Genomic DNA, 10241 nt, shown 5'->3' with positions numbered 1-10241 from the left:
TTGTCCCACCTATACTTCCTCCTGACTGGCTACTGGCCAATCAGTGTTTTATTTATTAACCAATCAGAGCAACACATTTGACATACAGAACATCCCACAGTACTTCCCCTTTTCTTTTTTTCAAAAAGGAAGGTTTTAACTTTCACATAGTAAAATTACAGATAACAAAACAATTATCAAGCAAGAATTACAGTTATAATATCTAGTCTATTTATAATATCTAGTCTATTTGGCAAAATTAAAGAAGGTATTTTATCTATCTTATATTTGTGAGTCTAAGGTTTCATATCTAAATTATCTTTTATCATAACTAAGGAAAATTATAACTATCTCTAGTCTTCAACTACATCAAAGGCCTCAGAAGGATATAATATTACCTGAGAAATGGGAGTCTTGCAGGCTAGACAGAGACAGCTGGCCGCCTGGACAGTCATCCAAAGTTCTCTTGTAAAGTTGGGGCATCTGTCTTCAGCCCACAGGCCTAGAGTCTCTCAGTCACTTCTCTCCGTGTCCTGTAGAATGTCTGGCAGTTTCCTATGTGAAGCAAGAACCTAAAGGACCATTTTGTCAAGCAAAGTTCAGTGGTCACCTTCCCATGGGTCCTGCATGTCCAGTCGATCAAGCAATCCAGGCAAGAACAGTTTCTTGCCCAAATGGCTATTTTTGCCAAGGCGAAGATAAACTCCATATGGAGTGTCTTCAATGCCCATCCTCCTCTCTGAAGTAAATCCAGTGCTGCCAGGAGCAGCCATTTCTCACTATCCAGAAAGTCTAAATTTTAAAAAATATTTTAAATGCCATATTCTGTAGGTCTTTGAAGTATTTGAAGATTGCCTGTCTATCTGAAATATATCTATGTACACCTAGAGAACTTAACTAACATGGCCACAAGTATGATTATCATAGAAGACTAATTATTAATCTGTATTTCTTAATTATCCATTACAATCTAAATGAGTTACATAAACATAATACCTCAAACAGAGTAGAAATATATATACAGTATAACAAAATTAACTTCAAATTTGTATCAATAAACTAAAATCTATACCAATGTAAAATATTTTGAACAAGTTGTTGCTGTTTAAAAGTAGGTTCATTAATCTACCCTTTTATCCTATCATATCTATATCATATCCTCTTTTTCTTTAGAAAGATATTATATTTACAATCAACCTGATTTAAATAAAAATATTGGTTTTTCTCTCTCCCACACCAGAGGGCTCTTCTGATATGGGACAAAAGAATCTCTCAACCTTTTTTTTTTTTTTTTTTTTTTTTAGCAATATGCCTGGGTTTAGAGAAGGAGTGAGCCAATTCCATCTCCAAAGTCAGCTTGGTATATTTGGGAATTTGGGCATAGCTTCTCTTACTACTTCCTGCTGGAGGGGGGCGCTGTATCTTATGGGGACATAAAGAAAATTTTAGGATTATGGAATAGTCCATGAGGCTGTATCGTCAGAGCCAGTTGCCTTGAAACCATTCTGGATGTTGGATCATCTGGGCCATGGTGTCATCGAAGACCTTTCCAGGGGTCTTGGCTGGTCAAACCTGATGTATCTTAATCTGGAACAAATCCATAGCCTCTGGCTTTCTGTGGGAACAAAAGCAGAGCCTCCTTGCAAGACAGCTGGCATGGTCTACTCATGGTGAACACAAGACATTGCCTCAAAAATAGAAGGCAAAGAACACCCAAGGTTGTTCCTTGACCACCACACGTGGGCTGTGGCACAACTGTGGCTGAGCACACACACACACACACACACACACATACACACACACACACATACACACACACACACACATACACACACACACACATACACACACACACACACATATCTGTACGATTTTTTTTGAAAATAGATTTTTTTTCCCATACAATGTGTTCTGATTACAGTTTCCCTTCTATCAATTCCTCTGAGCTTCTCCTCACATCCCCTCCCATCTGGATCCACATCCTTTTTGTCTCTCATTAGAAAACAAACAACTAAAGAATAAAATAAATCAGATACAATGAAAACAGCAAACTGGAATAGAGCAAAACAAATGAACAGAGGAAAAAGGGCCAAAGGAAAAGCACAAAAAAGATGCAGAAACACACACATGTGTACACACAGAAATCCCATAAAAAGCACAACATTGGAAGTCATAATACGTACTCAAAGGACCTGTGAGGTTAAAAAATAAAATAAAATAAAAAGGTAAGGCCCTGCCAAAACATTAGGAGACAAAGAACTCCAAAGACATCACTGAGTTCTTTTTGTTGACCCTTTACTGCTGGGCAAAGGGCCTACCCTCAAGGGTGGTTTGTATCCCCAGTGAGATTGTTGGGGAGAACTGATTTTTTGTTGGCGCATGGTTATCAGTTGGAGATAGTTTCTGGGTTAGGGATGGGGGCTTCTGTCTACTCCTGTCAGCACTTGGATTCCATCTGGCATAAAACTTGTACATGTCCCATAATCCAGAAACAACAGACTCCAAACTTATACCCAATGAAAGCTCTCACTAAAACCACCATGTTCTCATAATACTGTGTCCTTCTGGGGTGGTGGTGGTGGACCTATGCCTCCATGCCGTCTGCTTCTTGTTGCTGTGCCCTGGAGGACAAGGGCTGCCTCTATTTCAGTTGCTTTATGTGGAGACTGAAAAACCACATCTATGGCTATTTACATGAGACTGGAAGTTCTCATAGGATTTGACATCAGTTGAACATTAGTGAGACACATCAACTGACTCTATTCTCAGAAAATGAGGGGGTGGGGAAACTTGGCGGCTAACACATAATGCTATGTGTGGATGATAGACCCAAGGGCAGAGTATTTGTGGCGCATTCTTGATGCAGTTCCTGTCTCAAAAGTAAACTCCTGAATTTTTTTCCTCTGGCCTTCCAAATTGACATTATTCAAAACCATACAGGAATGAACAAAGTTGGCATCTGTTTGATCTATTTACAGCGTTCCTACGTACCTGTATCCCTACCATGCCATCACTTCCTCCCTATTGGCTCTTTTTCATTGCCATTTAGATTTTAAGGCTCTTTCATAAAAGAGACTACAAACCTTCTCCCCCGTATACATCCCTACCTAGCTCTTCCTATATGGCTTTCTCTTCAGGTTTCTTAAGAGTTACCAACATCTAGCCGGGCGGTGGTGGCGCACGCCTTTAATCCCAGCACTCGGGAGGCAGAGCCAGGTGGATCTCTGTGAGTTCGAGGCCAGCCTGGGCTACCAAGTGAGTTCCAGGAAAAGGCGCAAAGCTGCACAGAGAAACCCTGTCTCGAAAAACCAAAAAAAAAAAAAAAAAAAAAAAAAAAAAGAGTTACCAACATCTGCTATGGTGGTTTGAATAACAATTGTCCCAGGAGACTTGGGCATTTGAACACTTGGTTCCCAGTTGATGGTGCTGTTTGGAGAGGTTTAGGAGGTGTGGCCTTCCTGGAGGAAGTGTGTCACCCAGGCCAGGCTTTACTATCACAGTGTCAATCTATTTCCAGTTTGCTCTCTCCACTTCTTACTTGCAGCTGAGGATGGGGGGTCTCAGCTTCCAGCTCTGGTCACCACGTCTGCTGCTTGTGCCTCACTTCCATAAGATGGACTCTTAACCCTCCAGAACCAGCGTTCAAAACAAACTCTTTCTTCCGTAAGTTGTCTGTAGTCACGGTGCTTTATCACAGTCACCTTTCAGCCTCCTCAAGGCAGCCTTTGCCTGCCCAGCTCTGGGAACCTGGGTGCACAAGGCCACTGATAACATCTTCTTTAACCATTGTGTCTTGCCTGTACATTGGAATGAACACTTTCTGCCACATTCTTACATGGTTTCTACGGTCACTATCTCCTCCTTCCAAACCCATGGCTCTGTACTCAGTTCTCTCCCTCCCTTCTGCCCACCATTCCCAAGCTTCTCCTCTCTGCCACTATTGTTGGTTGCTTTTGCTCTTTTGTGTGGGTCTACCATCCAGCTCCTAAATAAATCACACATGAAAGCTAGTCTTAATTGTAAATGCCCGGCTTTAGCTTGGCTTGTTTCTAGCCAGCTTTTCTTAATTTAAATTATCCCATCTATCTTTTGCCTCCAGGATTTTCCTTTTCTATTCCTGTATACCGTTCTTTGTTTCTTACTCTGTGGCTTGATGCGTAGCTGGGTGGCTGGGACCTGATGTCCTCCTCCTTCTCTGGCTCTTCCTTTCTCTCCTCCCAGATTTCTCCTTCTATTAATTCTCTCTGTCTGCCAGCCCTGCCTATCTTTTCTCCTGCCTTGCTATTGGCCATTCAGTTCTTTATTAGACTATCAGGTGTTTTAGACAGGCAAAGTAACACAGCTCCACAGAGTTAAACAAATGCAACATAAACAAAAATAACACACCTTAAAATAATATTCCCCAACATGCCACACTATCATTCCCTGATTTTTAGATTTGTGCACTTTGGAGATATTCTGTGTCTATCTTCTCTTTCCATTCTTTAATGTCTCAGATGATCTACGCCTTCAGCTCCACCTCTATTATTTAATACAGATGCTTCTCCTTTGCTCCAATACCATCCTTCAAGATGACCATTAATAGCACTACCTGGAAGGTTTAACTGACTTTTCTTCTGCATTGTTTTGCCCAGCTCCTCAAGACAGAAATCCAAATGGCTTCCTTATCATCACTTGCCTGGATCTATTCCCCCTGCATCAACGTGGGGCTGTCCCTCCGTCAATGCAAACCTTGCTGCTATCCATACTGCCCCTGCTGTCTTACTTGAGATATTATGGCCTGAGCTGGGCTGACACTGTTTTCCATGCAATCTACTTTTCACACCATAGCCTACGTGAACTTCTAAAACCCTGAAAAGTTTAAAGCCTCTGTATAAAGTATCCTACCACTCCAGTGTTGGCAAGACAGAAGTTTGACATTTCAGAGTTGCATAGAGGGTTGGTAGTCATCTGGTTCTGGTGCACAATTCTCTCCAATTCCTCCTTGTGCAGTTCCCTCCCTTAAACTAAGTTTGGGCATACTCAATCACTCCCATCCATTCCCTGAACTGGGAATCATTTTCTTAAGACTGCACAGGCTTCCTTTGTCTGACTTCTCTGTCATTGAGTTCTAAAGTCCCGCCCTGCAGGAAGGAAGCCTGTCCTGGCTACATTGAGATACCTCTGTATATCTCCAAGTACCCATGATAGCACTGATCCCTCTCTACTGTCACTATTTGCTTATTTCATTCCCTCCAAGTAGGTTGTGAGTTGCTAAGAATAGGGATGAAATCTTATCATTCAGTCTTCCGCCTGACACATTCAATAAATCTTGAAATAATGCCTAACAGTGCATAACTGAGAGACTATCATAGTGTTCTCAACCACTTTTCAGTATTGCTTTACTAGAGACCAAAATTTAATTAATTGAAAGTTTCCCTGAGGAGAGGTTAAATACTAAGGATCAGATCATCTGGGATAGGGCTGGACTTCAGAAGGCCTCAGCCACTATAGTATCTGAGATGCTTTTGTCCCTCTGAGAGCCAAGTTTGTCTCTGATGGACAATGTCAGAAGATCTGTTGAGGTTGCTTTTGGTTGTAAGAGACTGAACAAGGAGTTCAGGGTTCATCTGTTGCAATAGTTCCACCTCATTATCCACAGTTGCTTTTTACAGTTTCAGTTGCACTCAATCAGAGTCTGTGAAGACGAAATGGAAATCCCAGAAATACACAATCTGTAAGCTTTTGGTGGCACACCACTCTGTGTGGCATGATGAAATCTCACACCGGCTCCTTCCTTCAAGATATGGATTATTGCTGTATTCACAGTATCCATATTATTTATGTTCCTGCCTGTTAGTCACTTAGAATTATGTCTATCATGAGATTCACTTTTCAACACTACTCGGCTTGTGTTAAACATGCTAAAATGAAGCAGCAGCCTAATGCTAGGTCATAATGCCTTTATCATTTATCTTAATCTTATTGTGTAGGCTTTGTATTAGTGCCCATCATCACAAGAAGGATAGAGACCACAGTAAGACAGTCTGAGGAGGAAAGAGTAAAAGAAAAAGAGGAAAGACCATGCCCCATAATTTTTGCCACATCATGTTGTTATGATTGTTCTATTGTTGATTTATTACTCTGTCTAGTATATGAACTAGATTTTATCAGAGATAAGTAATAGGAGAAACCACAGTATCTACAGATTTCACTATTACCCATAAGTTCAGACAGCACTAAGGGTCTTGAAGCATATTTGCCGAGGCTAAGGGGAGATGTCTGTGTTTGCAAATCTAGATGCTGGAATGAGTCTGGTGTTTAAAGCTTCTCAGAATTTCTTCAGAGTAGGTTTGATATAGTAGCCATTATAGGAACAGTTTGTGGCCAAAGAGATTGAAGATTAATCAAAACAAGGTTTATTAAGATTTAGCCCCCCTTTACCTACCAGATGTTTTATGGGGGTATATCTTCTTCAGTTTGTGCTGCTCTAGAGGAATACCATGAACTATCCTCTGTTTCTCTTGGGTCTGGAGGTTGGAAGGCTGATGGCAAGGAGTCTGTTGATCTGATGTCAGGAAGGAGGTCCTCTGTGATTTATAGATTGCTTTTGTATCATGTCTTCATATAGTAGAGGGAGGTGGTTTTTATGTCTCTTCCTCTTTATGTAAGCTCATCAATGCTATCATAACGGACCCCACTTTCATCACCTATTCTAATGTCAACTGTCTTCTAAGAACTTGCTACCAAATGCTATCATGTTGGAGATTAGAGTTACAATATAGGAGTTTTGAAGGAGATACATTCAGTTCATGGCCACAGGCTTACTCTTAACTCTCAAGCCGAACCTGTAGATTCTGTTCTATTTCTTTTTTCTTTTTTAACACCGTACCAGAAGATAGTATCTTTCTTTTCACTCTTTTGTAAATAGTCTGGTTGGTAATTTGTTTCTACAGCCTGAATTCTCAAGAATAAAATTGACAAATCTAATTATGATTTAGCCACTAATAAGTGTGTTGCTTGGAATTACTTTTCTTTGAAACCTTTCTTTAAAAAATAAATAATAAGCATCCTGGAAGCTTTAAATATTTATCAAGAAATGTCATCATTTACTGTAAAGCTAAAGAAGTTGTACTTTAGAACTAGATAATTTCAGGCCCTAATTCTCATTCATTTATTACTTCAATACGTATTTATTGTTTCTAATATACCATTACATTATTTGTTCTAAATGGTGGAAATAATCGTGACAGAATCTCCTCCATATACTTTAGTTGGGGGAGGCCAATGACAAATGCAATACATAAGCAAATCTGTCACATTAGTGCATCATGAGTATAAAGTGGAAAAAAAGAAAGTGTATTTGATGATTAAGGAGGAAGTTGAAGAGTCATCTATAGGCCTTGTACTGAATCTAAATTTTGGTAAGAACATATATAATTCTCTGAACTTTGGTTTCACTCGCTTTCCTCAGAATATATTATGTCATTAAAAGCATTATTAATCTTAAGCATTGAAGAAAAAAACTGAAAAACATACATCCTAGTTAGCTTCAACTGTCAACTTGATGTGACCTAGAATCACATGGGAAGGGAGCTGCATGTGAGAAATTTCCCAGACCAGATTGGCCTGTGGCATATCTATAATGGATTGTCTTGATTGTTAATTGATGCAGGACAGCCCAGCCCACTGTGGGCAGCGCCATTCTCTAGGCAGGTGGTCCTAGGCTGTAGAAGAAAGCTAGCTAAGCAGGAGTGGGTGAGCCAGCAGGCAGCCACCCCCAACGTTTCCGGCTTCCACTTCCTGGTTGAGTTTCTGCCTTCAGTTCCCTCAATAACTGACATAACTTGTAAGATGAAGAGAAGCCCCTCCCCGTTCAGCTGCTTTTAGCCAGAGTGTTTCATCACTGCAACAGGAAGAAAACTAGGAGAATATATTTTTATTGTTTTATGGCTGAATAGAATTCTATTCTGTATGTGTACCACATTTTCATTATGCACTCATCAGTTGATGTTTACACTTATCCTATTACCTAGCTATTATGAATAGAGCTGTGATCAACTTGAACATGCAGGTATTTCCCTTGTAGGATGTAGTTATTTAGGAATAAGCCCAGGAGTGGTATAGCTGGATCTTAAGGAAGTTCCATTTCAGTTTTTTGAGACACCTCCATACTGATTCCACAGTGACTGTACCAGTCTATACCCCCCACCCACAGTGACACAGCGGTCCCTTTTGCCCACAGCCTCACTAGTGTGTGTTATCATTGGGTGGATGATTTTGATCATTGCCATTCTGATTGTGGTGAGAGAGAATCTCAAAGCAGTTTTTCTTTGCATTTCCCTAATGGTTAATGATAATGAACACTTTCAAATGTTTCCTAGCTATTAATATATCTTTTTCAAAGAATTCCAGATTCAATTTCAAGAACAATTTTTTGTGTATTAAAGTTACCAAGAAATTTGTATCCCACTTTCTTGTTTAGACAACAGACTGTCTTTTATTATGAGACACAGGCTAAGTAACATGCAGTGCATTTAGTGGTACACAATCTAGCCTTCTAGAAAACTATGGATTTCTTCCTTATCCTGTACCTGTCCCAGTTTAAGGAAAATTAAAAAAATAACCTTTCTAAAGGATAATACTGGTCTACTCCTGATGGGATAATTTTTTCTCTCTCTCTCTCTCTTTCTCTCTCTCTCTCTCTCTCTCTCTCTCTCTCTCTCTCTCTCTCTCTCCCTTCCTTCCTTCCTTCCTTTCTTTCTTTCTTTCTTTCTTTCTTTCTTTCTTTCTTTCTTTCTTTCTTTCTTTCTTTTTCTTTTATACTTTTATCTGCATTTATTTTATGCTGAATTTATTCCTGTGCCATAAGTTTTTGTTTCTTCAGTTTCTTCTGGGATATCTTTTTCTTCTGCACAACCTCCTTTTCTGGCTTTGGAACAATTTGTTCCTTTTCAGTGAGGATCATCTCGATGTGGCACGGGGGGCGGGGGGAGGGGGTCATATGCAGGTTAATACAACCACGCCTACGAGCTCTGTAAGTTCATCAGCACATCTAAGCTGCTTTGCTCACCTGGATGTGTTCAATGACTGGAGAATTTGCATCTAAACCCTTCAGTTCAGCGTTACTCTCCGCATTTTTAAGCATGTGCATCAAAAATTCAGCACTCTTTTTTTGATCACCGACCCTGTGGCCAGCTCCACTGTTTGGCCTGGGCGCACCTATGGACTCCACCATTATACCGCCGGAAAGACACACATTGCTTCTTTACAGTGACATCTTTCAGATATTTGGTGGCTTTTCAGATATGCATACCCTTGACGGCCTGGACAGATTCATGGGTGTTCTTAAAGTGAAACCGAAGATTTGAACCTCTTGATTTGCATGATTTTGTAAGGTTTTCTGGGTCAAGAGAGTAGCTAACCATCTTCACAGGTCACCTTAGGCTGCTTACAGGAAGAGTGGGATAATTTTCTTTGCCCTTCTGTATTTTCAGTAAGAAACAAATTCTTAATTATCCAAGAGAGTTTCACACTGTTACTTGATTATTCGATCACTTTGTGATTGGCCTGGAGGTTCCATGACTGTCCGTTTTGTTTTGTTAAAAGACCTAATGTCCTTATGTTGGGTCAGCACATTCTTTGGTGAGTAAAGAAATCTGTTCTCAGAAATTCTCTCAGGGATTCCACAATAGACAAACACAGTCTTCAGTTACTAGCGGGGTTGTATTTTGGGTGTTTCCTAGGCTTCCCACTGCCTGGGCCTTCTGCAACAACCCGCAATAATAACAGTTTGTGAGTCCACTACAAGTAAGTCATGGCCAGGCTTTACTTATGGTGGTGTGGTAATGCGGTATGATAGAGCTTACTCTGTTGCATCGACGGTAAAAGTTACAGCATTGATGGAACATCTGAAGTCAGCCGGCCACGTAGTCAACACTTATTAGGGACTACATTGGTATATCCTGCTTGAAATGGCAGAGTACGATTGTCAGGGATACCCCTGACCCAGGGTATTCCAAGGAACTCCCACATCTTAAGAGAGCCCTCCCTTCCCATATGGCTCACGTTCCTGTCATGATTCTTCTGTTATTTGGGCTTTCATTAAATTGTCCTGTGTAAATTTTTTCTTGCTTTATGGGTTTTATTTCTTTTGGGATAATCTAATTTTCTCACTATTCTACACACACACACACACACACACACACACATACACACACACACACACACACACACTGAAATGTTTGGTGGCTGACTGAATGACTAATTTCTTGGAGTATCTA

The 10241-nt window shown here is 40.4% G+C and overlaps 1 pseudogene; it reads right to left on the bottom strand.

Moving 5' to 3' along the window:
- Window positions 1-8812: 8812 nt before the first annotated feature.
- LOC131920842 (large ribosomal subunit protein uL22-like) lies at window positions 8813-9386 on the bottom strand (annotated as a pseudogene).
- Between the last annotated feature and the right edge of the window lie 855 nt (window positions 9387-10241).

This window comes from Peromyscus eremicus, chromosome 10, assembly GCF_949786415.1.
Source record: "Peromyscus eremicus chromosome 10, PerEre_H2_v1, whole genome shotgun sequence".
Classification (NCBI taxonomy): domain Eukaryota; kingdom Metazoa; phylum Chordata; class Mammalia; order Rodentia; family Cricetidae; genus Peromyscus; species Peromyscus eremicus.
This window is presented reverse-complemented; position numbering and strand designations above follow the sequence as displayed.